This window comes from Bufo gargarizans, chromosome 3, assembly GCF_014858855.1.
Source record: "Bufo gargarizans isolate SCDJY-AF-19 chromosome 3, ASM1485885v1, whole genome shotgun sequence".
Classification (NCBI taxonomy): domain Eukaryota; kingdom Metazoa; phylum Chordata; class Amphibia; order Anura; family Bufonidae; genus Bufo; species Bufo gargarizans.
Window position 1 is genome coordinate 382,552,938 of NC_058082.1, and position 27,508 is coordinate 382,580,445.

At 46.5% G+C, this 27,508-nt stretch overlaps 1 protein-coding gene across 8 annotated transcripts in view; it reads left to right on the forward strand.

Moving 5' to 3' along the window:
- UHRF1BP1 (UHRF1 binding protein 1) overlaps nt 1-27,508 on the forward strand; it is a 715,822-nt gene that overhangs the window by 35,280 nt on the left and 653,034 nt on the right. The gene's annotated exons all lie outside the window — the stretch shown is intronic.

Sequence of the window (27,508 nt, forward strand, 5' to 3'; positions counted from 1 at the left end):
ATTTCCATGGGCTTTCAGGTCAGCGCTTCCGCATTGCAAAAGATAAGACATGTACTACTATCTTTTGCTGTAATTTGCAGATCCCAGTCCCATTCAAGTCAGCGGGTCCGCGCCACAAAACAGGATTTACATGGTCGGTGCCCATGTAGCAACATGGGCACTGCGACCATACGGTTGTGTGAATGAACCCTAACTGAAAAATGCATTCATTCCTGACCCTCACAGTACATGTACAGCGCAGAGGAAAGTGACTTTCTGCCCCCCAGTGAAAAATGGTAACTGTTCTTAGTTGCACAGTGACTGGGCTAAGATGGTCATTGTGTCCGATAGCCAGCCATCGTAGCTACAGGCCCAGGGAGATTGTACCTGTGTACCCCTGATCAGTCTGCATTGACTGGCCAGGTTTAGCTTCCTCACTGTAAAAACCATTGAGGGAGCTGCAGGTGAGCTCTCATGAGGGAAATTGGTGCTGAAATAGACAGTTCCAGACACCTTCAAGGTTATACAGGGAGCACTGTTATACTATACCAGACAATCACAACAGTAGAGGGGCAGAAGCAATAGGAAACGCCTCTCTGCAGGTAACCATTGTAGTTAGTGACTGTGTACAGAGAGATTCTGTGCCCCTCTCTGCTTTGAGTTTGATAGTTGGGACCTTTGGTGCATCTCCTTAGCCAGATTACACCTGTACAGACGTCATAGGCCTGTCCAGGCCATTTTACGTCCTGAAAAAAAAAAAAAGCGTTTATACGCATGATCTTCTTCTAGTCTGGAACGCTGTATCAGCAGCCTATCAGGTCCGGCACACAGTGCGCCTCATCCTTCTCCTGAGAAGCTCTCCCCCTCACTAACATCTCCCTCACCAGGAGCAGCTCCATACTAAACAGCACATTGGGGTTACAGGACCTGTGGTGATGTCACAGTCATGTGATCAGTGACATGTGTCGGAGGAGTTAAACGGGTTGGCCACTTTGTTAGCACTTAAAACTATAGAAAGTAGGGAGATAGTACACTTACTAATATATCTTCTTAAGCAGATCTGCCTGGTTTCCTTGCTATTGGAAGCCACGCCCCCTAGTGTCCTGCCCTCACAGCAGCCTGTCTTGTCCAACCCTGCACGTCCATGGAGGAGCTACCTCGTCCATGCCTGAAACCTGTGCTGCTGTCTGGGTCTTAGAAGCACCCTGCTTGTATCAGAGGTGCCTTCTGTCTCTCCTGGCTGTGCAAAGCTGGAGGGGCTTAGCAGGAAGATAATTAACAGCAGAAATAAATAAACTTTTGCAGGAGGAAGGGATACTGAGTAGAAGCTGTGATGGCTGATGGGAGCTCACTGACTGCAGACTCCGCCCCCTCTTTCTCCTGTACTGAGAGTATCCTGCTGTATGTGAGGATGTACCAGAGCCAGGATGGTGCTGAGGACCACAAAATGTGAGGAATCCAAGTGTCTGTTCTGGTTATGGCCCCTTTGCTCTATGATCTTATCACTGACATTTTTCATACAGCCAGACCAACAGTTCAGGAGCTTTAACCCCTTCTGAGCTGTCAGTATGGCTGAGGTCAGTGATATCAGCAGCAGTCACTAGTCTCATCCGTAAATGTGTGCCCTCTCCTTCCTGTGCTCTGTATATACTGATGTGTGACACACCCCCATACAGTGATATGTGACCCCTACCACTGTATATACTGATGTGTGACCCCCATCACTGCATATAGAGATCCGTGACTTCCTATACACTGTATACACTGATGTGTAACCCCCTGTGACAACCACCCACCAATCCCGTCGTACTATGCCACAGTTTGCCCTACAGGTCTCGTCCACTAGAGACTTCTGGAGGCGAATCCACTGTGAGCACAGTAGACGTTTAAGATTGGTTGGTGTGCCCATACATGATACAATCACGATTGTATGTACAATCGGTAAAATAAAATGATTGATTTCACACCGGAAAGCAAATTCATTTGCTGCCACCACTCTTCGTATTGAATCGGTGCGGCTAGCTAATCCTAAAAGGGAAGAAACTGTTATTTGCAACCTAGCTAACCCATCAACAATTTAATAAAAATAAAACAATGCAGTAGTATGTCTCTTCTGAGGACAAGTTTCTTAACATAGATCAGATAATCAAGTAACCAGGGCAAAACTGGAACGATGCAATCGTTAGTTTTATTGAAAAAACGATACACAAAAGTATATACATTAACACTGACAGATAAATATACCTGCCAGTCGAACAGATTGGTTGGATAGAAATAGGTAAGAGGTGGAAGGGAATAGAATGTCTGTAAGTTCTGAATTACCATGGTAGAGTCCAATAAAAGATAAAGTCTTTGTAAGAAATAATCCAAAATGGCGGTGTGCCCGTGTCCAGCGGGCATTCGTGATGTTAGTCGACGTCAGATGTTAGATGAAGGACCCAGGACCTGAGTGTCACTGTGTTTTACCCACTCTGTAGCTGGAAGGGGCAGTGACACACACAAGTCCCGCCTTGTGTAATTGGAAGAGGGGCAGTTCCTGCCCTGGAAAGAGAAAATCTGGAAGAATCTTTGCTGCGCCAGTTTCTCCGTACCCGATGGTCAAATTAAGAAGTAGAGTTCATATTAATAATCAGTACAATTTTACACATCATCTGATACCAAATATGACTGGATGGCAATACAGTGTGCCTGAGAACCTTTATATCTCAGAGCGGGAATCTGATTTGCCCGCGGCTTTCCTGGAAGGTGGGTTAGAATAAGAATTAAGAGATGGTTCATTTCGTATTTTCCTAACTTATTAAATATGAGGAAATATGGGAAGAATTATGAAATCTATGGAATGGAGGGTAACTGCAAGGTCACCTTTATCCATGTATCATCCAGCTGTCTGATACAGATCTGTCCTTTTTCTTTTGAAGCTTTCTGACGAGGCTTAAGGTGTAAGGATTTATGCGGGGTTGGAGCCGATTCGACTACAGAAAGGGAGTTTTTATGAGGTTCTGTCAGGAGAATATCAGATTGATGGGTACTTAACCTGGCATGGGGGAAGGAAGAGTATTTGGCAAGGAGGTGCTAATTGTACCTCTGATCTGTGAGCAGTAACTGAAATTTAAATTACTTCGGGGTTGAATTTTTTTATTTTTTTTTTAACTCTGTGTGTGCAGTAGAGGGCTCTTGTGATTTTAAAACTGGACCCATTTGCGATTTCTTCGTATTGCTGAGATCGCGAAGCATCACCCCCCCACCACTGTATTGGAGATCCGTGACCCCCCTGTACACTGTATATACAGATGTGTGAACCCCTGTACATATACAGATGTGTGAACCCCTGTACATTGTATATAGAGATCCATGACCATCTGTACACTGTATATACAGATCTGTGACCCCCTGTACACTGTATATAGAAATATTTGACTACACTCGTTCCCCCTTTTTCCCCAGATCAAGGGCAGTCATATTTTCATAGATGATTTTTAGGCTGTCAGCTGGGAGTAAGTCGTGTGATGATAGACAAGAGGCTCCTGGCTATGTGAGCAGATCGATTTGTACACATTTATTCATCTGTGTTCTTGAGCAACAAAGGGTTGTCCCCCCACTCAACAGATCATCCTCCTCCGTCAGTCCATGCACCTAAACATAAATCTCTGACAGCTAAGAGCTGCCATAGATTTCTGGCTTCATTTGAGTCCGAAAACTGGTGAAAAGGTACATAAATTTGTGGGGCCAACTGGTCACGCCCCTCCTTGCCGTTTTAACACCTTTTTTATTTAAAGGCGCAGTTAAAAAGTCACAAACACATGGTTTGCAAGTTTTTAACGCTACTTTTCAGAAACAAGGGAAATTATAAATCTCCCTCCGTATTCATTCTATTCACGGCTTACCCCCCCAGAAACATATGTGTGGGACAGGTAGTAAACTCTCTTTAGTGCTGGACCTGGGGCGTGCCTTCTATTGTCATATCTGTACAGCTTACTGCTGGGACTGGGGCGTTCCTTCTATTGCTATGTCTGTACAGCTTACTTCTAGAACCGGGGCGTTCCTTCTATTACTACAGTATGTCTGTACAGCTTACTGCTAGGACTGGGGCATTCTTTCTATTACGATCTCTGTACAGCTTACTGCTGGGACTAGGGTGTTCCTTCTATTGCAATGTCTATACAGCTTACTGCTAGGACTGGGACATTTCTTCTATTGCTATGTCTGTACAGCAGTTTTTGATAATGTCTGAGGGGCTTTTGTCTCTACGGGAACACAGGTGTCATCTGACTGCTCCTCTGAAGATGCTTGCTGCAGTGCATGCTGGGATTTTTACTTTCACTTTTTACAGCTGCTCCTCCCACACATCCGGTCTGAGGAGCTCCCTCAGGGAAGAGTGTCACGGTGAACAGGTTAGAAAATACTTCAATTACTCTTACCGGTAATATGTTTTCCATGAGCCCATGACAGCACCTGTGAGAGATCCTCCCCCTTCCGGACAGGAAACAGGAACTTCCCAGATCTTTAAATTGGTCCATTGCCTTCCACCACTCAGTATTTGACAAGATTCCTGGGACCAGCAATGCACCTATATATAGTGAAACTAATAACACAAAAAGCAAACCAAAAAGAAACTGCGCCAAATAAATGCCAGGCATATCTCTTCTTTGGCACAACACTAAAAGATTGATTTCTTTTTTTCCCCCTTCATTCTTTGGGTCCTGACAAAAAGAAGGGAGGACTATTTCCTTAGATCTATGGAATACTGACACTACTTTGGGCAGGAATGCAGGATCCGGCTTGAATACAATTCTATATTCCAAAATTTTAGTATATGGTGGGGAAGATGATAAAGCGGATAGTTCTCCTACTCGTCTGGCGGACGTAATGACCAGTGGCGTACCTACCAGGGAAGCAGGGGAGGCAGCTGCTTCGGGGCCCGGGCTGACAAGGGGCCCGGAGCAGTAGTAAACAGTCAGACTGGCCACACCCCCCTCTACTCTCACTTCACTGCTGCTTGGAATATCCTCGGAGCAGAGCAGGGAGCTAAGCCCCGCCCATCAGCACAGACCATTAATAGAGGAGCCTGGCTGCTTAATAGTGCAGCCAGGGCTCAGGACAGTGTGCTACAGGGAGATCCTGTCTCCCCTCCCTCTCCTAACTATTAGTACAGCCCAGCTCCTGCTACAGAGACTGCTCTGTAGTTGGCAGTAACAGGAGGGAGAGGGGAGACTGAATAGTGACACTGGAAGTGCTGCAGAATGAAGATGCTGTGCCTGTCCCTCTCAGGAGCCCATACATTCCAGGCTTATCCCTGCCAACCCTAGCTGTCCTGCATCTCATATAGCCTCCCCAGCTGCATTCATCTGCTGTCCTTTCAGAAGCCCCCCACCCCCCCTAGTTCTGTCCTGTGGGCCCCCTACTTATCTGATGCCCTGCCCTCTAGGCCCCCTATCCATCTGATGCCACACTCCTCTGGGCGCCCATGTGCAGCTTGGGGACACCAGTATGAGGCCAGAATGGGGACTGGAAGATCACGGAGCGGCGGGGAGCAGGCGAGTATGGTTTTTTCCACAACTGTACAATGCACCACTAGTTCACATCACATTTTTGTCCAACATTTAAAGGGGTTGTCCGGGTTCAGAGCTGAACCCGGACATATCCTTATTTTCACCCAGACAGCCCCCCTGAGGCTAGCATCGGAGCATCTTATGCTCCGATGCACTCCTTTGCTCTGTGCTAAATCGCGCAGGGCACGGGCTCTTTTGTTTCCGCCCGGCAGTGTGTTCGGTGACGTCACCGGCTCTGAGGGGCGGGCTTTCGCTCTGCCCTAGCCGTTTTACTGGCTAGGGCAGAGCTAAGTCCAGCCCATCAGTTCCAGTGACGTCACCGGGGTTCCTGGCAGCCCCATGGAGAGCCCCGGTACGTCACCAGATCTCCAAAAAATGCCTTTGCCCTGCACAATTTAGCGCAGGGCAAAGGAGAGCATCAGAGCATGAACTGCTGCGATGCTCATGTCAGGGGGGCTGCCGGGGTGAAAATGGAGGGATGTCCGGGTTCAGCTCTGAACCCAGACAACCCCTTTAAGGCTGGGTTCACATCACGTTTTTCCCATCCGTTTAACGTATACAAAAAAACATATTCGGATGCCTCATACTGATGCCATGACAGTGACATCCGTTCACCATAGAGTTTCATTGTAAAAAAAAAAATATATATATAATTTTTTTTTTCTACCGGATTGTGCAGAATACAAGAACGTGGAGTACTGCATTTTTGTATTGTGTACGTCATAGTCCAGTAAAAACACATGTATGTTAAAGAATCAAATGCCACTGTATGACGCCTGCCTGCCCGTTTAAAAATTTGTTGTGGGGCCCAGTCATTTCTAGCTACTCGACTGGTTACCAGGGGCTCAGACCATGGGGACAGACTACAGTCTGTGTCAGCCCTGCAGCAATACATAGAATGGGTGCCTATGCTACAGCAGGGGTCATACTGTACATACAGTGTAGTGTGATGTCATGTTCACCTCTCCGGGTATATTACCCAGGAAAGCACAATTCTGCAAAAAGGACATGTTCTATCTTTTGGTGGAACGGAAGTGCGGAATGGAACCCCACGGAAGCCCTGCGTAGTGCTTACATAGTGTTCCGTTCCGTGATTCCGTTTCGCACCCTTCTGCATCTCTGGATTTGCGGACCCATTAAAGTGAATAGGTCCGCATCCGTGATGCGGAATGCACACGGAAGGGTGCCCATTTATTGCTGATCTGCATATGCGGTCATCAATACGGGAATGGCTGGCCCCTTTCACACAAACGATACGGGTTGGCTCCAGATGCGTTCAGGGTGCTTTCAGTGAAACTCGCACCATTTTTCAAGAAAGTTCAGTCAGTTTTGTCTAAGATTGCGTTCAGTTTTTTCTGCGCAGGTGCAATGCGTTTTGATGCGTTTTTCATGCACATGATAAAAAACTAAAAGTTTACAAACAATATCTCCTTGCAACCTGGTGGTGAGCGTCGTGACATCGGCGCAGGTCCTGCTGAATGAAGATAGAAGATTTCTATCTTCATTCAGCAGGACCTGCTCCGACGTCACCACGCTCACCACGTTGTGAGCGCGGTGACGTCACCAAAGGTACTTTTCCTGCCAGGTCCTGAAAGAAGACGAGCCGGGCTGCGCGATCAAGTGGATGAGGTGAATAATTAATTATTTTATTATTTTTTAACCCCTCAAGCCACATGTTACTTAGCATTCTGTATTAAGAATGCTATTATTTTCCCTTATAACCATGTTATAAGGGAAAATAATAAAGTTCGGGTCCCTATCATCTCCTAGCAACCATCCGTGAAAATCGCATTGCATCCGCAATGCTTGCGGATGCAATGCAATTTTCAAGCAGCCCCATTCACTTCTGTGGTGCCTGCGCTACGTGAAAAATGCAGAATATAGAGCATGCTGCGATTTTTATGCAACGCACAAGTCATGCGTGGAAATCACTGATCATGTACACAGCCCCATTGAAGTGAATGGGTCCGGATTCAGTTCGGATGCAATGTGTTCACATCATGCATTGCACCCGCGCGGAAAACTCGCCCGTGTGAAAGGGGCCTAAGACTTTGACACAGCCCCCACAACAGTATGATAGAATGATACTACATGACAGATAGGGTGTGTGTGTATGTATATAATATATATAATAGGAAAAGGATGGCATGGCAGCCTAGTCTGGTCTAGATCGTGACTAGCCAAAGGAGCGGGGTTTACACGGGAGGGGGGGGGGGGGGGGCCATACAAAAATTTGCTGTGGGGCCCACTCACCTCTAGTTACGCCCCTGCTATCATGTGTGATATTGTGTACTGAGCTGTGTATCTAATCCTGTAAGATACTGTCTGCTGAGTTGTGTATATAATCCTATCATGTGTGATACTGCCTGCTGAGCTGTGTATCTCATACTATTGATACTGCCTGCAGAGCTGTGTTATGATGCTCTCAAGCTTTAATTGGTTTCTATCTTTCATCATTCCTGTTGGCCAAGAGATGAAAAGTCTATGCTCAGTAATGACGTTGTCAGAGTTGAAGGCAATAGCCATCCATGCTGGTGTGCTGAACCCTGGTAGAATTGCAGGAGACACCTATTCTACCTTTTTTCTGCTATCCAGTCCATTCATTCCAATAAAAACAATAGATGTGACTGGTGAAGTGGGCACAATCTCCTCTTGAAATGTTGCTTTATCCAGCATACTAGATCCATTTTCCTTTACTGTAAACGCTGCAGTATCTCCATTCACAGCACATGTGCCTTCAGCTCACTCACATCCTGAAGAACTTGTCTCACCATCTGAGTGCACTCACATGGATTGCCCTCTGAAACGAGAGGGCAGTAGATTTCGCCTTACCATCTTGGGAGGTGGGCTGTTGGATCGTGGAGTACACTGTGGCTGAAGTGTAAAAATCTGTTGCTCTGCTGCATCAAGTTGTGGAAGTACACTGTAAATCAGCATTAACATCCTTGTATTTGTCCACTGCCTCCTTCACAACAAACTCTTCCCCTAAGATCATGTCCATGCTTTATTGGAGAAGTAGTCCAGTATCCATTGTTTGAACAATGTAATCTCTAGCACACCAGCTATTAATTTGTTTTTAAACTTGGTATTTCTTCTTTGTGGTACAACATTCTCATTTCCTACAGGCTTCTTCTTTGTTAGGGTACAGCTGGGTTTGGGTCTCTGGGGTACCATCTTTGTAAGACAGGAGGCTTTTAAACAGTAGAAAGTCATTTCTTCTGTTATATGATATATGTCTCTGATGTATGTCTAGTAAAGACAATGAATTGGGAGATGTACCTTTTATTCACCTCTCCAAATGCACTAATATTTAAGCATAACGTATGAAACCTGTTTTAGTTCAGCATTTGGGTTTTCTTTTGTTAGCGGAACTGTTCATCCAAGGAATAGGTGGCTCCATGTGACATCGCACATTCACACCTGCAGATGTGTCAAACCAGTGTACAGTATTTAATTTACAGCACTTGTGTTATTGTAAGACTGTACACATTACAGAAAGTTTACTGTTTTCACTGAGCAAGATGGCACTCAAAATCCCCAAGTTTCTGAGCAAGATCATAAGTAGCATTAAGATGCAGCAAAAGACAATAAGAGATATATGCAGGGCTGGAAGAGAGTGGCATTGATGTCAGTGTGGAAACCATCATATGTTACAAAGGACACCCTCTAAATAAACATTAGGTGTTATTTTATTAGTTTTCCTTCTCAATTTTAGAGTGTTGGTGTCACTGCCAGTTCTGTGAAAAGGTCTGACAGACGTCCTTCTCTACCTCTTGCATGATGTTCTTTGTTTTGTTTTGTTTTCACTTTCTCATCTCATTTCCTTCTCCCAGGTGTCACCTATTTAGACTAATCCTCTTTCCTTTATATTCCCTCCCATACTGCCTCACTTTGCGGTTTATACTACTTCCTGGATGAAGTGTTCATTGCTGGAGGCTTCTGCTGCTGCTTGTTCAGATAAGTCCTTTCATGTATTGTGTTTCCTTGCTGGCTTGATTCTAGGTGACCCTGAATAACTCTGTATGAAGTGCAGGGAGCCGGTGGTCGTTTCCCCTCACTATTATAGGGTTTTCATGTGTCACACAGTCTTAGGTACGTGGGCATACAATCGTCTACCTTTGAGACCCTTGTATGTGCTTAGCAGTCAGGGTGAGCTCTTAGGGTTTTATAGGGGTCACCTACAGGTCCTTTTAAAAAAAATTGCATATTGTGATAAAGTTCATTATTTTCTGTAATGTACTGATAAACATTAGACTTTCATATATTTTAGATTCATTACACACCAACTGAAGTAGTTCAAGCCTTTTATTGTTTTAATATTGATGATTTTGGCATACAGCTCATGAAAACCCAAATTTCCTATCTAAAAAAATTAGCATATTTCATCCGACCAATAAAAGAAAAGTGTTTTTAATACAAAAAAAGTCAACCTTCAAATAATTATGTTCAGTTATGCACTCAATACTTGGTCGGGAATCCTTTTGCAGAAATGACTGCTTCAATGCGGCGTGGTATGGAGGCAATCAGCCTGTGGCACTGCTGAGGTGTTATGGAGGCCCAGTATGCTTCGATAGCGGCCTTAAGCTCATCCAGAGTGTTGGGTCTTGCGTCTCTCAACTTTCTCTTCCCAATATCCCACAGATTCTCTATGGGGTTCAGGTCAGGAGAGTTGGCAGGCTAATTGAGCACAGTAATACCATGGTCAGTAAACCATTTACCAGTGGTTTTGGCACTGTGAGCAGGTGCCAGGTCATGCTGAAAAATGAAATCTTCATCTCCATAAAGCTTTTCAGCAGATGGAAGCATGAAGTGCTCCAAAATCTCCTGATAGCTAGCTGCATTGACCCTGCCCTTGATAAAACACAGTGGACCAACACCAGCAGCTGACATGGCACCCCAGACCATCACTGACTGTGGGTACTTGACACTGGACTTCAGGCATTTTGGCATTTCCCTCTCCCCAGTCTTCCTCCAGACTCTGGCACCTTGATTTCCGAATGACATGCAAAATTTGCTTTCATCCGAAAAAAGTAATTTGGACCACTGAGCAACAGTCCAGTGCTGCCTCTCTGTAGCCCAGGTCAGGCGCTTCTGCCGCTGTTTCTGGTTCAAAAGTGGCTTGACCTGGGGAATGCGGCACCTGTAGCCCATTTCCTGCACATGCCTGTACACGGTGGCTCTGGATGTTTCTACTCCAGACTCAGTCCACTGCTTCCGCAGGTCCCCCAAGGTCTGGAATCGGTCCTTCTCCACAATCTTCCTCAGGGTCCGGTCACCTCTTCTCGTTGTGCAGCGTTTTCTGCCACACTTTTTCACAGACTTCCCTCTGAGGTGCCTTGATACAGCACTCTGGGAACAGCCTATTCGTTCAGAAATTTCTTTCTGTGTCTTACCCTCTTGCTTGAGGGTGTCAATGATGGCCTTCTGGACAGCAGTCAGGTCGACAGTCTTACCCATGATTGCGGTTTTGAGTAATGAACCAGGCTGGGAGTTTTTAAAAGCCTCAGGAATCTTTTGCAGGTGTTTAGAGTTAATTAGTTGATTCAGATGATTAGGTTAATAGCTCGTTTAGAGAACCTTTTCATGATATGCTAATTTTTTTAGATAGAAATTTTGGGTTTTCATGAGCTGTATGCCAAAATCATCAATATTAAAACAATAAAAGGCTTGAACTACTTCAGTTGGTGTGTAATGAATCTAAAATATATGAAAGTCTAATGTTTATCAGTACATTACAGAAAATAATGAACTTTATCACAATATGATAATTTTTTGAGAAGGACCTGTATATGCTCCTTAGTTTGGGATCAAGCCAGTCGGACGTTTATTCATAACTTCCAGCTATCTGCAACATCATCCGTGACATTATAAACCGCCATTACCGTCTTAAGCATGGATCCGGTTTCAGCCTTGATTGACCGCATGCAAGGTCTTTCACTGGAGGTAGAAGATCTAAGTAAAACTGTGTCTCAGTTTCAGGTGACCGGTTCTGCTTGCATTCATGGAGTTTGTTCAGAGCCTAAGATCTCGCTTCCGGATACGTTCTCCGGAGGTAGTGAGAATTTTGTTCGCTTTAGAGAGGCTTGCAAACTCCATTTTCGCCTACTTCCCCAATCCTCTGGTGATGAGGAGCAGAGGGTGGGGATCATCTCGTTGCTCAGGGATAATGTTCAGTCTTGGGCCTTTTCGCTGCCAGTGGGGGCACAGCCCCTCCAATCAGTGGATTAATTTTTTGTAGCCCTGGGGCAGATATATGAAAACCCAGATCGTATTGCTCTGGCTGAATCTAAACTGTGTCTTTTATGCCAGGGTAAACAGTTCGCAGAGATATATTGTTCTGAATTTCGGAGATGGGCAGCTGATACTGGTTGGAACGCTGCTGCACTCCGAAGTCAATTTTGCCATGGTCTTTCGGAGGGATTGAAAGATGCATTTGCTTTTCATTAAAAAAAACTGCCTTGGACTCTGCCATGTCTCTAGTTGTTTGTATTGACAGGCGTCTTAGAGAGAGAGGAGAGACTACTCCTTCCTGTCATATTCAGCCCAAGGACAGTGGGGCTGTCTCATTCAGTGCGCAGGGGTCTCAGTCTCTCTCAATCCCTTCTGAGCAGGAGGCCATGCAGCTGGGTTTGCTTGCCTCTGATAGTAGAGGATTCATCTCTCAGAGGAGGGTTTGCTTCTGTTGTGGGGGTATAAATCATTTGGCTAATGTTTGCCCCTCTAGGAGATTCATGGAGTTTTTTGAGGGTAATAAAAAAAATTAAAAGAAAAAAAAAACACTAAAATCTTTCCATTTGCAACTATTGTCAATGTTAAAGGTTTTCCGTTTGCTTGTAGTTCCCGTTTTCTTCTACCTGCCAGGGTGGCGCTAGACAGCAAGAACATTGTTTGCGAGATTTTTGTAGATAGTGGAGCAGTTGTCAATCTCATTGATAATCAATTTGCTATAACGCATGGTTTCCAGGTGTGCACTTTGGAAAAAGTCACTTGACAGATACAGGCAACACAAAGTTCAGAGCAATATAGCATGCAGATATAAGCAGTCTCAGAGGCAGCGCAGGGTCTGGATCCAGGCAGACTTTACATGGGCAGAAGCATAATCAGGCAGTGCAGATATAAGCAGTCTCATAGGCAGCGCAGGGACTGGATCCAGGCAGACTTACAGGAAGAGATGGACTGATGCGTTGTCAGGCAGTGCAGAGGTCTATAATCCAGGAGGTCCAATAAACAGACAGCAGGCAGATGCGTAGTCAAAATGAAGCGGAGGTCAGAATCCAGGAAATCCAATAAACAGACACAGTGGAGTGCTTCAGCGGGAGTCCAGAGGTACAACAACCACGCTTGGGCACTTCATGATGAGTGAAGCTGCCTTAAATACAATTAGTCCCGCCTCCGGGTGGGGATGGTAATCAGGAACCAGCTGCCTACTCCTATAAGAAAGGGAGAGGTGCGCGCGCGCGTGCTATAGCTCATCAGATGACACCTGGCAAAGAGGACGGATGCAACGGTATGCTGGCGGGCACCTGCGTCTCCTACAAGGTAAGCCAGTACTGGGACCCATAGTGCTGCAATGTGTAGACAGCGATCTGCCACCCTGCAGTGGAGATGCAGATCCCATACTGACAAGGATATACTTGTTTTTGCTTTCCATTCTGCTCCACTTTCTCAAAGATCGTTAAAGGGCATAATTCACAATATCCGTTTGACTGTGGGTGATGCTCATGTTGAGGATATGTCATGTTTTGTCCTAAGAGGATTACCTACTCTTCTAGTGTTGGGGCTATCCTGGCTCACTAAACATAACCCGACCATTGATTGGGAAGCAAGGCAAATAAATGGTTGGAGTGACTTTTGCAGAGAGAATTGCCTCATGGCGTCTCTTTTAGAGGTTTCTACCAATAATTTCTCTCTGAATTTTCAGATGTGTTTTCCAAAAGTGGTGTCCAGGAGTTGCCCCCTCACCGCGAGTACGATTGCCCTATTAATCTCATCCCAGGCACCAAGCTGCCAAAATCACGTTTATACAATCTCTCCCAACCTAAAAGAGTCGCTATGCGTACTTATCTCTCTGAGAGCCTGAGAAATGGACACATCCGACCCTCAAAGTCACCTGTTGCCTCTGTTGTTTTTTTTTTTTTAAAGAAAAAAGATGGTTCTTTAAGACCTTGTCTGGATTTCAGGGAGCTGAACCGTATCACAATTCATGATCCATATCCGCTTCCTCGGATCCCGGACCTGTATAACCAGACTGTTGTGGCTAAAGTTTTTCCTAAGTTGGATTTAAGAGGGGCATACAACCTAGTCAGGGTCAGGGAAGGGGACGAATGGAAGACGGCCTTCAATACCCCTGAGGGTCATTTTGAGAATTGGGTTATACCCTTTGGTTTGATGAATGCTCCGGCAGTCTTCCAACATTTTGTGCATGGGCGTAGGGATTACTATAGCAGCCATAGCAATGGCTATGGGGCCCTACGCCACTGGGGGCCCAGGCCGCCGGCTGAGGATTTTATTTTATTTTTTTATTCATGTGGCGTAGCGTCACAGGCCCCTCCAGGACAGACAGAGAAAGCGCTATCTGCAGGGGCGGTGGGCGGTGCGATAGGGGGCGGCTGGAGGCAGAGAGGCTTACCTGCAGTGAGGAGAGGGAGTGGTCCCGCTCCCAGTCTGGGCGGCAGTCCTACCGGCTGTAAGTGGAGGAGGCGGAATGTACAGCAAAGCTGCGCGCTGCTGGGCCTGGAAGCGCTGCTGGAGTTTGGGTGCGCAGACGTTCAAGTGGCTGTGAGGTGAGGGCTGGTAAAACTTACTTTGGAGTCCTGGACCATTATCTCTGGGGAGGAGGGGGGAGTGGGATCCCCGAGGTCTGGACCATTATATCTGGGGAGGAGGGGAAGCAGGACCCTGGAGGTCTGGACCATTATATTTAGGGGGGAGCAGGACCCTGGAGGTCTGGACCAATTTATTGAGGGGGAGCAGGATTCTGGAGGTCTGGACCATTATATCTGGGGAGGAGGGGGGAGCAGGACCCTGGAGGTCTGGACCATTATATTTAAGGAGAAGGGGGGAGCAGGACCCTGGAGGTCTGGACCAATATATAGGGGGGAACAGGACACTGGAGGTCTGGACCATTCTCTTTAGGGGGGAGCAGGACCCTGGAGGTCTGGACCATTATAAATGGGTAGTAGGGGGGAAGCAGGAACCTGGAGGTCTGGACCATTATATAGGCAGGAGGGGGGAGCAGGACACTTGATGTCTGGACCATTATATCTGGGGACTGCTGGTGGGAGATTTAGGATGGGTGTGGGGGTGGGAGGTCTAGGAGTGGTGTGGGGATGTTGGGGTGGGAGGTCGGAGCTCTGGAAGGGGTGGGAGGTCTGAGAGGTATGTGGAGGTGGGAGATCCAGGAGGGGGGCCCATAAATTTTTTTTGCTATGGGGCCCAGTCATTTCTAGCTACGCCCCTGGTAATGGCCACTAAAAATACAGTCTTATATGACAGCATCTTTAAGGGGATGTCCCCAAGAGGCTTAAACGGAGGCTTGGTTAGAGCGGATAGAACCAGGTTAAGGTCCCATGGGGCTGATTTAGACTTAACTATAGGACATAGTCTAGAGGACCCCTTAATTAACCTTTTGACCCAAGGATGAGTGGCCAATCTAAAATCAAATAGGGCACTGAGTGCCGAGACCTGGACCTTGAGAGTGCTAGGCTTAAGCTTCTTGTTAAGGCCTTCCTGTATTTTAAAATTAACGGGATGCTGGGTGAACTCAAATCTAGGCCTGGCCCTGCAAACCGGAGGAAGGTCTTCCATACCCTGAGAGATCTCGGAGGTGACTTTTTTCCTACTAGCTAGAAGAGTCCCAATGACTTGTTCTGATAGGCCTCTAGACCTGAAGAATATCCTCTCAAAATCCAGGCCGTCAGATGGAGGTTCTTGACTTCCGGATGATGTAGAGGGCCCTGATTAATAGGTCCTGTCTTTCTGGAAGTATCCAGGGATCGGCTATTGATAGTCTCCTCAACCAAGCAAACCAGACTCTTCTTGGCCAAAACGGTGCTATTAATATTACTGTAGCTTGCTCCCCCCCTGATCTTCTGGATCGCTCTGGGCAATAGGCTGATGGGAGGGAAAGCATAGACTAGGCCCTTCCCCCCCATGGCTGTGAGAGAGCATCTGTGCCCATTGACTGATCCTCCCTGCTCAGAGAAAAGAAACGTTCGCACTTCCTGTTCTCCACCAAGGCGAATAGATCTATCTTGGGACATCCCCATAGATCTATTTGGTGAAATACTTCCTGGTTCAGACACCAATTCGCCTGACTGAATCTGTGTCTGCTGAGAAAGTCCGTCTGGTGATTCTCCGAGCCCTTCAAATGAACCGCTGAAAGGGAAAGAGCTTTCCCCTGAATTAGCAATAAGATCCTGGATGGTAGCTGCATTAGTTGAGGAGATCTTGTTCCCCCTTGCTTGTTTATATAGGGTACCACCGAGGCATAGGATCCTGACATGTCTTTGGGGCAAAGACTTTCCTTTAATGCGCACAGGACTGCTCTTAATTCCCTGGCATTCTGGGACTGAGCGCTCTGGGTTTTTGACCAAGGTCCTTGGAAAAATCCCAAAACTGAATGGGCCCCCCATCCCCAAGGGCTTGCGTCGGTGGTCATTATTAAGGGGTTGTGCCTCAACCACTCTACTCCCTGACTGAGGTTCTGAATATTTAGCCACCAGGCTAGGGACCGGGTTACTGACCCCGGGACAACAATCTTGCGATCCCGGGATAGCAACCTCCCGTCCCATTTGGACAAAATGTGCCATTGAAGTATTCTGGACCTGAATTGGGCCCACCTCACAGCCGGAATACAAGCCGTCATCAGACCCAGAATAGACATTGCTTTTCTTAGGGGAAACTTCCATGGTTTTGCTGAAAGACTTGATTTTCTGCTGAATAACTTTCTTCTTGTCTGCCGGAAGATAAGATTTCTGTGTCTGAGAATCTAATTGAATGCCTAGAAAAACACATTTGGAGGTTGGAATCAGGGACGATTTGTCCCAATTTATTAACCATCCCAGGCTCATCAGTATCCCCAGGACCTTTTGTATTTGAGATCAACAGTTCTGGGGATTGTCGTACCAAGAGAAGGTCGTCCATTAGATTTGTGAAGAGCCTCGACTGCAAATGGACGATTGCTTCTCCCATCCTCACTGCTACCCTCAGGTATTTCTGAGCCGATGGATGAATAGGCACATGATAGTAGGCATCTTTTATATCTATTGAGGCCATCGCGCAGTTGGGGAACAGATGGAGGATCGTCGAGGAGATGGATTCCATCCTGAATTCCTGGTAGGACAGATATTGGTTGAGACCTTTCAAATTTATTATCAGCCTTGGGCTTGGGAACCAGAAATAGGGTTGAATAAAAAACCGTTCTTTGGAACTGGAACAAGGACTGCCTTTCCCAGGAGGCTGTTTATTTCCTCCATAAGTGCCTCCTGTTTTAGAGAATTTTGGTTTAGGGAAGTCATTTTGAATGTCCTGGGTGGTAGCCTTCTGAAGTGTAGGCGGCAGCCTTCCTCTATAATACCCCTTACCCAGGCGCTTGTGGTAATATTTCGCCAGGCTGGAGAAAACAAAGAAAGACGACCGCCTACCTGGGGCCTGGCGTCATTGTTGAGTGGAACTTGAAGTTTGCGGTCTGGATTTAAACAACACACTTTTTGATTTATCGGATCTCCATTCCCTTCTTTTCTTCTGATCCCCAAAACTTTTCCTTCTCTCATTATTCCGAAATGGCTTCTCTTGTCTAGGAAAGGACGGTGCTGGAAATCCTTTTTTCTTATCGAATGCCTTATCTAGAATCTCGTCTAAGGCCGACCCCCCAAAAAATTCCCTTGGCAAGCGAGGGTACAAAGCTTTGACTTCGAAGCCACATCGCCCTTCCACCCCTTCAACCATAAAGACCCTCTGGCTGAGTTGGACAGTGCGGCTGCTCTAGCGGAAAGCCTCAACGCATCAGTGGAGGCATCTGAGATAAAGTCCACTGCACTGGACATGGTTGGTATAGCCTCCAGAAGCTGATCCCTAGGAGTCTTGTTCTCTATATGAGACTCTAGTTCCTCCAACCAGACCTTTAATGACCTTGCTACCAAAGTAGTCGCTATATTAGGCTTAAAGGCAGAAGTGGATGCCTCCCAATTCTTCCTTAAGTATGCATCAGCTCTTTTGTCCATGGGATCTTTAAGGGACCCTAAATCCTCAAACGGGAGAGCTGATCTTTTATTTATCTTTTTTTAACTGTTTTTATTAAGTTTTCAAATATTTAAAGAATAAACATACAAACAAAGGCAGTGTCGCACTGCTACCATTGGTATCCATTCTTACAAGTACAAAGTAATTTACCAGTTGTAGTGTCCATGAACATACAGAGGCTGACAAAAACCCAACTAAGCTGTCAGTATTAGCCGTCCGCCTCCGTGGGATACAATAGCCGCCATCCCCGAGAGAGCCTTAATATTATAGACTGATATGATCCCCAGTGGGCTCCCGGGGTAGATGCCCTGATATTGTCTCATTCCTATTGTACCCTGTAGTAGTGAATTAGAGAACGACACAGACAAATAAAGAAAAGACTAGAACAAAAACGGAGATGCTCGGGACTGTTTGGGCTCAATGATCCCCCCCCCCCCACCCCCCAATCAGGATAGTAGAACCGGTTCTTCGCCAGCTGTCATCTGTTGCAGAAACCATGTGGTCCCCGAAAAGCATTCGTGTATGGCCTTACGGATATGTAACGGCAGTATATTAATAAAGCTTTCCCACACCTGAAAGAAATGTTCTACTTTTTTGTCTTTTTGGTGTGACGCCTCCACCCAGTCCATGCGCATGATATAAGATAGTTTCTCCAAGAATAATTTAAAAGGGGGAATTGTGGGCTGAAGCCAGACTTGCAAAATTGCCTTGGTGCCCGCCGCTGCCACAAAGTGTAGCAGTTTCCTACATCCCGGGGTGCAGTTGTATTTGTCCTTATCCAAATAACCGAACAGCGCCCAAAGTGGGTCGCGTGGGGTAAAATTGGTCAAGTGTGCGTTAGTGAAGGTGATGACTCTGTCCCAGAACTTTCTTATCATTGGACAGTCCCATAGACAATGGTAAAGTCCAGCGTCCAAAGTCCCGCATTTAAAGCAATTGGTGGTGTCATATATACCCATTCTAAACCCCCTTCTCGGAGTCAGATATGATCTATGACAGATTTGTAGGATCATCTCTGTGTATCTTGCTACAGGTAAATGTTTGTATGAGAATTCCAGTGCCCGGAGTATCACTGATGGGGTGGCTTGTGGTACCTCTGTCTGCCATCTAGTCATGGGAACTGTGGATGTGGAATAGTCAATTGGTACATGGAGGAATTTGTAATTTGTTGAAATTTGTTTCTTCCCCTCATTGGGATTCGAGAACCATTTTTTAAAGTATGGACTCCACTCACGTTCCGTCAAGGCGGAAATCACTTCATTGATATAGCTTTTTGCTTGTAAGTATGGGAAAAAGGGAAAAGCTATGTGTGGGTATTCCTTCTGCAAGTCCTGGAGTGGTTTAACCATTCGTGTTTGCGTGCTTATAAGTTTGTCAATGTTGGTGATGCCTTGCGATTGCCAGCATTTGAACGTTGAGTGGGAAGATCCGTTCTGAAATGAGGGGTTCCTTACTAGTGTCAGATGCACCGAAAATGATGCATGTAATTTACACAGAACTCTTGCCCTGCACCATGCCCGCCATGTTGTCATGAGGAGAGGATTCATTTTTACTATTTGAGGGAGATTTCCGAATGAGATATGCAGTAGGTTTGGTAGTGCTATATGTGGAATAAAGGCTTGGTCCAGCGTAACCAGAGTGTATTTCGACGTAGAGTGTAGCCAGTCTCGTACCACTCTCATCAGAGCCGCAATATTGTATAATCTAATATTAGGAAAGTTTAGGCCCCCATTTAATTTTGGTTGTTGTAGTATGTGCCAAGCTATTCTAGGGCGCCTCCCATTCCAGACAAACATCCTATATAGATAGTTTATCCTTTTTTCGTCTTTAGGCCTAAGGCAGATGGGCAGCATTTGGAGGATATACAATAGCCTGGGAAACTCTGACATTTTAAGAAGGTTTGTCCTCCCCACATATGAGAGTGTGAAATGTTTCCAGGTCGCCAGGGTAGACTCCAGAGAAGAGAGATAGGGTCCTATGTTACAGTTATACAATTGCGATGGTTTTTCTGGGGATAGAAACCCCTAGGTATGTTATGGTCTTATCGTTCCATGAAAATGGGAACGCCCTTGTCCATATCGGCCTCCCAGGTCCGCTCACTAGTAGTGCCTCCGTTTTGTCCAGGTTAATGGTATATCCTGATAAAGTACCAATATCCTGGATCTCAGCCAATAAAATTTCAAGTGAATTTTTGGGGTCGGAGATCATCAGCAGGACATCGTCTGCAAATGCTGCCGTTCTCATTTCCGTGTTACCTATCGTCACCCCACGAAAACTATGCGTGGATTGAAGATGGTATAGGAGCGGATCCAGGGACAGATTAAACAAGATTGGGAAAGGGGGCATCCTTGTCTCGTACCCCTAAAGAGGTCGAGGACTCCAGAGTTTTTCCCGTTAATAGTTATCATAGTTGTGACATCGGTATATGTATTAGTTATGAATTGCCTAAATCCGTTGCCAAAGCCGCGGATATCTAGGACGGTTTGCAGGAAGGACCAAGACACCTTGTCGAAAGCCTTCTCGGCATCTAAGCCGAGAAGGAGTATTTGTGGTTGTGTGGGGTCCTGAGCCGCGACTGTGGCTGCTACTACTCTGCGGACATTGTTAACTGCATGTCTCCCTTGTGTGAAACCCATCTGGGTGGGGTGGATTAGGGTCGGAATAAAGGTTTGCAATCTATTTGCAATGATTTTAGCAAAAAATTTGTAGTCTTGGTTCATTAAGGTTATTGGCCTGTAGGATTGTGGTAGGTCAGGATCCTTATTTGGTTTGGGAATCACTATCACCCTAGATTCGGTAAATCTGTCTACCTCCACACCCTCTTTGTACATTTGTGTGTACAACGTGGTCAGGGTTGGAATAATCTCTGGTGCTAACATCTTGTAATATTCCGCAGTTAGGCCGTCAGGCCCTGGTGTTTTGTGATTGTGAGATTCTGAAATGGCTTGTTTCACCTCATCCTCAGTAATGTCAGCGTCTAAATATGTTTTTTGTTCTTCAGATAGGGAGGGCATGGACAGGGAGTTCAAGAAGGATCGATTTCTCCCCTTGTCTGTGGGGGAGGCCCTATAAAGGTCCTCGTAATATTTAAAAAAGACCTCAGTTATTTCATCTGTCGTAGAGTATAGGCGGCCAGTCTCAGGGCACTTGATTCGTGCAATTGGTTCAGTGCTTTTAAAAGGTTTAGTTAGGGAGGCTAGCAGGGTTCCCGCCCTATTGCCCCAGCGGAAATATTTGTTCTGTATGCACCGGGTAAACCAGTGTGCCTGACCCTGGACGAATGTATCTAATAGTGTTTTGGCATCTATGAACGTCTGTTTTGTTTGAGGTGTGAGGGACTCTGAATGGGCTTTCTGAGCTGACAGAAGGTCGCAATGTAACGTGTTGAAGCGATCCCTCGCCATCTTTTTCTTGTGTGCCATGTAAGCTATTACATGCCCGCGCATAACCGCCTTGGAGGTTGCCCATAGCAATGGGGTGTCTTCGAGATGCACGTCATCGTCATCCAAGTAATTAGTCCATTGGACCTTGAGGTACGTCCTAAAGTCCTCTGACTCAGAAAGGTATGTGGGGAACCTCCATAGGCGGGATCTTATTTGCGGTTGCAAGGCTTGAATAGTGACTGTTACAGGTGCATGGTCCGAAATTAATATCGGGTGTATAGTGGTATCCAGCAGATTATCCAACAGAGTGGTGGAGGTCAGAATCAAATCAATTCGTGAGAATGAATCATGGGTTTTGGAGTAGCAGCTATATTCTCGAGTGTTGTCGTGAATCGTTCTCCATATGTCACATAAGTGTAACCGGTCCTTTAGTTGTAATATCGCGCGGGAAGCCGGTGAGGTTTGTGGTCTATGGTGTGATCTGTCTAAGTGTGGATTTAATGTGGCGTTAAAATCTTCTGCCATTATGAGCCTGCGTGACACTCGATTGGTGAGTATCCCTGATATTTTGGTGAAAAAAGCCGGGCTCGGGGAATTGGGGGCATATATATTTAGTAAGGAGTATGGTACACCTTCTATCAATACGTCCAGAAGGAGGTAACGTCCCGCTGGATCTACTGATGAGTCCTGTATCTCATATTTTAGTCCACGTCTGAACAGAATCGCCACTCCCCTGGACTTAGAGGTGTGTGAGGCTGTCAGACACTCAGAGAGCCAAGGGGCTTTTAGTGTAGACTGGGAGGATTTCTTCCAGTGCGTTTCTTGGAGAAATATAATGTCGGGTTTAAACCGTTTAAGGTGTGTCACAACTTTCCTTCTCTTAGTTGGGGTATTTAACCCTGCCACATTCCATGTGAGCAGTTTTAAATGTGGTGAGGTGTTGTAGGTGGGTGTGGTGGATTCAAGTGTGGTACTCATCTGGCCAAGGGGGTATACGGTAGTCATCGGAAGGGTCAGTCACATTGAGGTCCTCTCCCACCCGTCCCAGCGAGCGAGCAAGAGTGGCGTTACGCGGTAGAGAAGGGGGTCCCAAGTCCCGAGCATCACAGTTAACAATCTGAAACACAAAACACAACTTGTAATATACAAAGATAAACATTAGTGGATGTCAAGTGGCATCCCTTGGTAGGGCATTCAAGTGCAATTCAAAAGGCAGAAACACAGAACAATTGAAATTAGGAGGTTCTCCCCCCAATGTGTGACGAATGTTCATCCCGCATCTGGTTGGCCGAAGAATCTTCTGGCGTCCGCTGGGTCGTCGAACAGGTGCGTGCGTCCCTCGTGTTGGACTCGCAGCCTTGCCGGGTACAGGAGCTGGAAGCGAATGCCACGGTCATGGAGGTAGCTGCATATTCCCACAAACGCTTTTCTTTTCTGTGTCACCAATGCCGAAAAGTCTTGGAAAATGAGTATTCTCTGGCCTTCTATCACCATTTGTCGTTGGTTACGGTAAGCTCTGAGAATCTTTTCTTTGGTGGCCCAGTGGACGTATTTAGCAATTGCGGGTCTAGGGCGACCCCCCCCCTTGGTCTCTGGGTGGTCCTATTCTGTGCGCCCTCTCTACTATCATAGGATCAGCTGGCAGGTTAAGCTGTAGGGCCTGCGGAATTTTTAGTGCCAGATAAGCTGTTAGTGCCTCCCCAGTCACCGACTCTGGAATTCCCACAAATCGGAGATTGTTTCTCCTATCCCTGTTCTCCAGGTCTTCCAGTTTTTCTCTAAGCAGCGTCTCTGTGGCTTCGCACTGTCGTAATGAGGCCAACGCCGCCTCCATATTAGTTTCTCCTGTGACCACCCTGTTTTCTAGATCTGTGATCCTCTGTGTATTAGCGGTGATCTGGGCCATTGCAGAGTTAATGGAGGCGTGTAGGACGTCAAATCTTTTATCAAACAGTGGCAGCAGTAGACGGGTCACTTCTTGGGCCACTGCCGCAGCCTGTGCGTTGTCCTGGGGTGGCTGAGGAGACGGGCTGTGTGGAGGTGAAAGGTTTGGTGGCGTGATATCATCCGTTATCATTTCTTGCGAAGAGTCTTGCGAAGAGAGTGGCGACTCAGGAGCCTGTTCCTCCATTTGGGACGATGAAGGTGTCTGTTTATTCCTCAGCGTAGGTTTATTGGAAACTTTAGTTGGTTGAGATTTGGAAGCCATTTGACTTGGCTGCGTCTTGCGTTGTAGTCTCTGTGGTTGGGGTCCCATGAGGAATTTGTCCATTCCTGTGCCCTATGTAGGGAGAGTGAGGTCGGTCGGTCAAGAGGGGGCCTTAGAAGAACCAGATCTTTACATTAGGAGGGTGGGCCTCTCTTCCGCTGGAGTAATTTATAGCATTTGATGCGGAGGTCTATGACCGCTGGAAAAGTGAGCGATTGGTAAGAAGTTGCTCAGTGTTCTGCGCGGTTGTACGCATTAATAGGTTTAGATGTGCCAGCATAGAAGATATTGGGGTCCCAATTGGTCAGGATTGCTTCGCCTGATTGCAGAGGTATTCTGGAGAGCTATTTCAGTTGGCGTAAGAGATCCGTAGCTCAATTTGCCTTTTATGGGTTAACGGTCACACGGTACGTTCACCCGGTACAATATTTATACCAATAGGAATAAAAAGCAAGGTTTGGCCATAAAGAATTGCAGGAACAGTAGAATTAGTATTAGATGGTGTTATACAGGAATACACCACTAGATGGCACTGTTGGCTCAAAAATTCACCACGTGGAGAGAAGTGAAGAGAACTTCAGCATGGACGGGGAAGCGCTATCTTGGAGGTACTCACAAGTCCCTGTACTGCAGGTAAGGTACCTTCTTCACTCCAGGAGAGGGTTCTGTGTGGGGTCGCTGGTCTCCCTGGCAGATACACTATGTCCCAGCTTCTGGTGTTGTACAGTGGGGGTGGGAGGGTGCCTGCTTCGGTGGTGAGGATTTCCTTCAGGGCTCTGGCAGTGGATCTGTGGCCCCTGCGCTTCCTCCCCTTCCTGGGAAAGTGCCCGCCTGGTGTGCTGCTCTGTTGCTGGCCCAGACGATCGGATGGAAGGGGCCGGGTGGCAGGGAGCGGGTGCAGGCAGCAGCCCCGTGGTCCAGCGGCCTAAACCAGTGCTGTGCAGCTCACTGCTGCGGACTCCGGGCAATGTTATCTGTCTCCCTCCAATCTTTGTGTCCTGGAGGGTTTATGCCTTCTTAGTAGGTATGTCTGACGCCGATGGTGGCAGATTATTTGGCTGATGAGGAGGACGTTGTTAAAATGCGGCCATACTTGATGTCCCGCCCCCGGAAGTCCTCTTTTATTTATCTTAGCTACTCTCGGAACCTCCTGCCAGGCTGACACTTCCTGATCGTCAAAGGGGTACTTTTTCTTAACCGCTCTAGGAATAAATAATTTTTTGTCAGGCTTCTCCCATTCAAGTTTAATTTGGTCTTTGATACAGTCCTGAATGGGGAACACTCTAGACTTTTTAGGCTTTAGGCTCTCAAACATAAGTTCTGGCCTAGACCTGGACTCCTTTTCTTCCTCCAGCTCCATCGTGGCTCTAACCGCCTTTAATAGTAGATCCGTATCTTCTGCTCTGAACAACGGCTTCCCTGTCAAATCCTCAGAGGAGGCGTCCGAATCTGCAATAGTGCCTTCCTCCGAATCAGACTCTATAGTATCCTCCACTACCGTCTGAGCCTTCCTATGTCTGGATGAGCTAGGCATGGATTTTTTAAGTTCTTCCACAGAAGAACGAACTTCATTTTTAACAAACTTTTGGATACTTTGCAATAAAGATGGTGTCACTAACTCCAGACATGGTTGGCAACATGTTTTGGGGTAAAATGGGACCAATTTCCCTTTGCAAATTCCACACTCCTTAGATCTTGTTTTATGTGTGGCCTTTCTTGGGGCTTCTTTAACCTGCATTTAATAAAACAGCCTTATCAGTCTAATGCTGCCATAATAATAACTCCCCTAAGGGAGATGGCGGGGGTTAACCCCTCTTACTCCCAGGAGTGCCGTGCTGGATTCAGAAAGCTGCTCCTGTCTTTCAATGCAAGGTTGTCCTTCCCCTTCTTCCTGCATGATTATCTCTTCAAGGGGGCAAATGGAGGGAAGAACTGGCTGTCCGGTCGGTATTGCCTGCTGCAGCTCCCTCCATGCTGGCTGGCCGGCGTTCCCTTTTCAAATGGGCCGCGCAACGCCCGCCATGTTTAAGCTCCTCCCCTTCCAGCCGGTGGAACGCACGCATCACTTCCGGCGCGACTCGCACGCCCAGACTCTGCATTCCTCAATGAGAGGAGAAGATTCACCTCCCCCCTAACGCCGCAGCTTCGCCGGCTAGGCAGGGACCGAGGCAGCTACAGGCATCCCCCCATGGCTGAAGAAAAGGGAGAAAAACGCCGGGCTTCTCAGCGGCTCCTGGTGGAGACTTACGCTGACAGGTACCTCCACTAGGTTTCCATCAATTTAACCCTAGAGGTCCTGCAGCCCAAAGATAGACCTAAAAAGAAATCCTCCTGTCCCTGGACAGGAAACAGGAAAGAACTGAGAGGTGGCAATGGACCAATTTAAAAATCTGGGAAGTTCCTGTTTCCTGTCCGGAAGGGGGAGGATCTCTCACAGGTGCTGTCATGGGGCGTAATGGAAAATGATATATAGCCAGTACATTTATCTTTAGATATTAATACTTGATAGCTTTAGCTATTGTCTGGGGCACTTTGGTCTTTTGATACTTAGTGTGGCCAACCCCTTTAAGGGAACACATGAGGCTCTGTGTAGGACAGTGCTGAATATGAAGGTACCTTAGTGGAACTTGTGTATGATATAAAGCAGGGCCATGTGCCGTATTTTTCACCCTATAAGACACACCTAGGTTTTAGAGGAGGACAATAAGAAAAAAATATTTTTCATTAGACCTCAGATCAGAAATCAGACCCCTAATGTTAATCAGACCCCCAATGTTAATCAGACCTCAGCTCACAGCCCCAGTCAGATCCCCAATGTTAATAAGATCTCAGCTCAGACCTCAATGTCAATGACCCCCAATCATACCCCAGATCAGAGCCCAATATAAAGAAGACCCGCAATCAGACCTCAGATGAGACCCCCATGCCTCATATCAGCCCTCAGTCATATAATCAGCCCTCAGTCATATGTACTCAGCCCCCAGCCATAATTCAGCCTCAGATCACGAAAAAAAACACTTACCTCTCCTGCTCCTGGACGCAACAGCTCCTCACATCGTGATCCTCTTCCTCCTGCTGTCAGCTGTGCTATGAACTAGCGCGCACAGGGTGAGGTCACAGCCTTGACAGCCACAGCGCAGCCATGGCAGCCGAGGACCAGGAAGCGGTGAGCACAGAGACTTCGCTGCTTCCTGGTCCTCCGGTACTAATGAGCGCTTCCATTATGGAAGTGCTCATTAGTATTCACCCCATAAGACGCAGGGGCATTTTCCCCCCACTTTGGGAGGAAAAAGGTTTGTCTTATGGGGCGAAAAATATGTGAAGTGTAATGAACATATTGTGGAGTTTTCTATGTGTAATGTCCACATAGTATTGCTCTCTCTGTGTAATGGGTATGTAGCAGAGCTACATATCAAGCTTTGTTATTGTTAAGGAGTTTGCTGATTTGTCAATTTAGTTGGGGTTCCAGTCCATTTGCTGCACCACTCTGAGACCGCTGTGAAGAAGGACTGTGCAGTGGCAACACCATCTTCAACTATCCTGCTAGTGGACTGATGGCCTTGTGTGGTAAGCAGCCTCTTATAAGAGGTGCTGTGTGGGCACTAGTAGATCTAGAAGCCCCTGGGTGGAGTGACTGGCTCTGAGGTGCATACACAGGAGGAACTGGGAAGTTATAGCCAAATCATTACAGAATGTTCTTGGGAGCACAGTTAATGGCTCTGTTATGGGGGCATTTAATACAAAATCATCACGTTTTACTCTATGGGGCAACTGTATATAGAAGCACTATGTATGACAGTGTTATGTGAGGATTGTGTATGGCAGTGTTATGTGGGCATTGTGTATATGACTATTTTATGGTGGCAGTGGTCTTATGTTTAGTGTAAAATGTCTGAAGGTTCTCATTTATCCAGGTCATCGTATATCTGTAAAGAATAAATCAAGGCAACTGGACTTACTGTAGATTTCTTGAAAACGTTTCACTCGTTCCTCCAATAAGCTTTCTCAATTCTTAGTGACTGTACAAGAATTCTCTGGGAATAAATATGTAACTGAATCAACATCTGGTAATTTTTTAGTGTAAAATGTTGAATACATTAAAAATGGTCTCAATTTGCTATTTCTACATGGAAGTAATTTTAGAG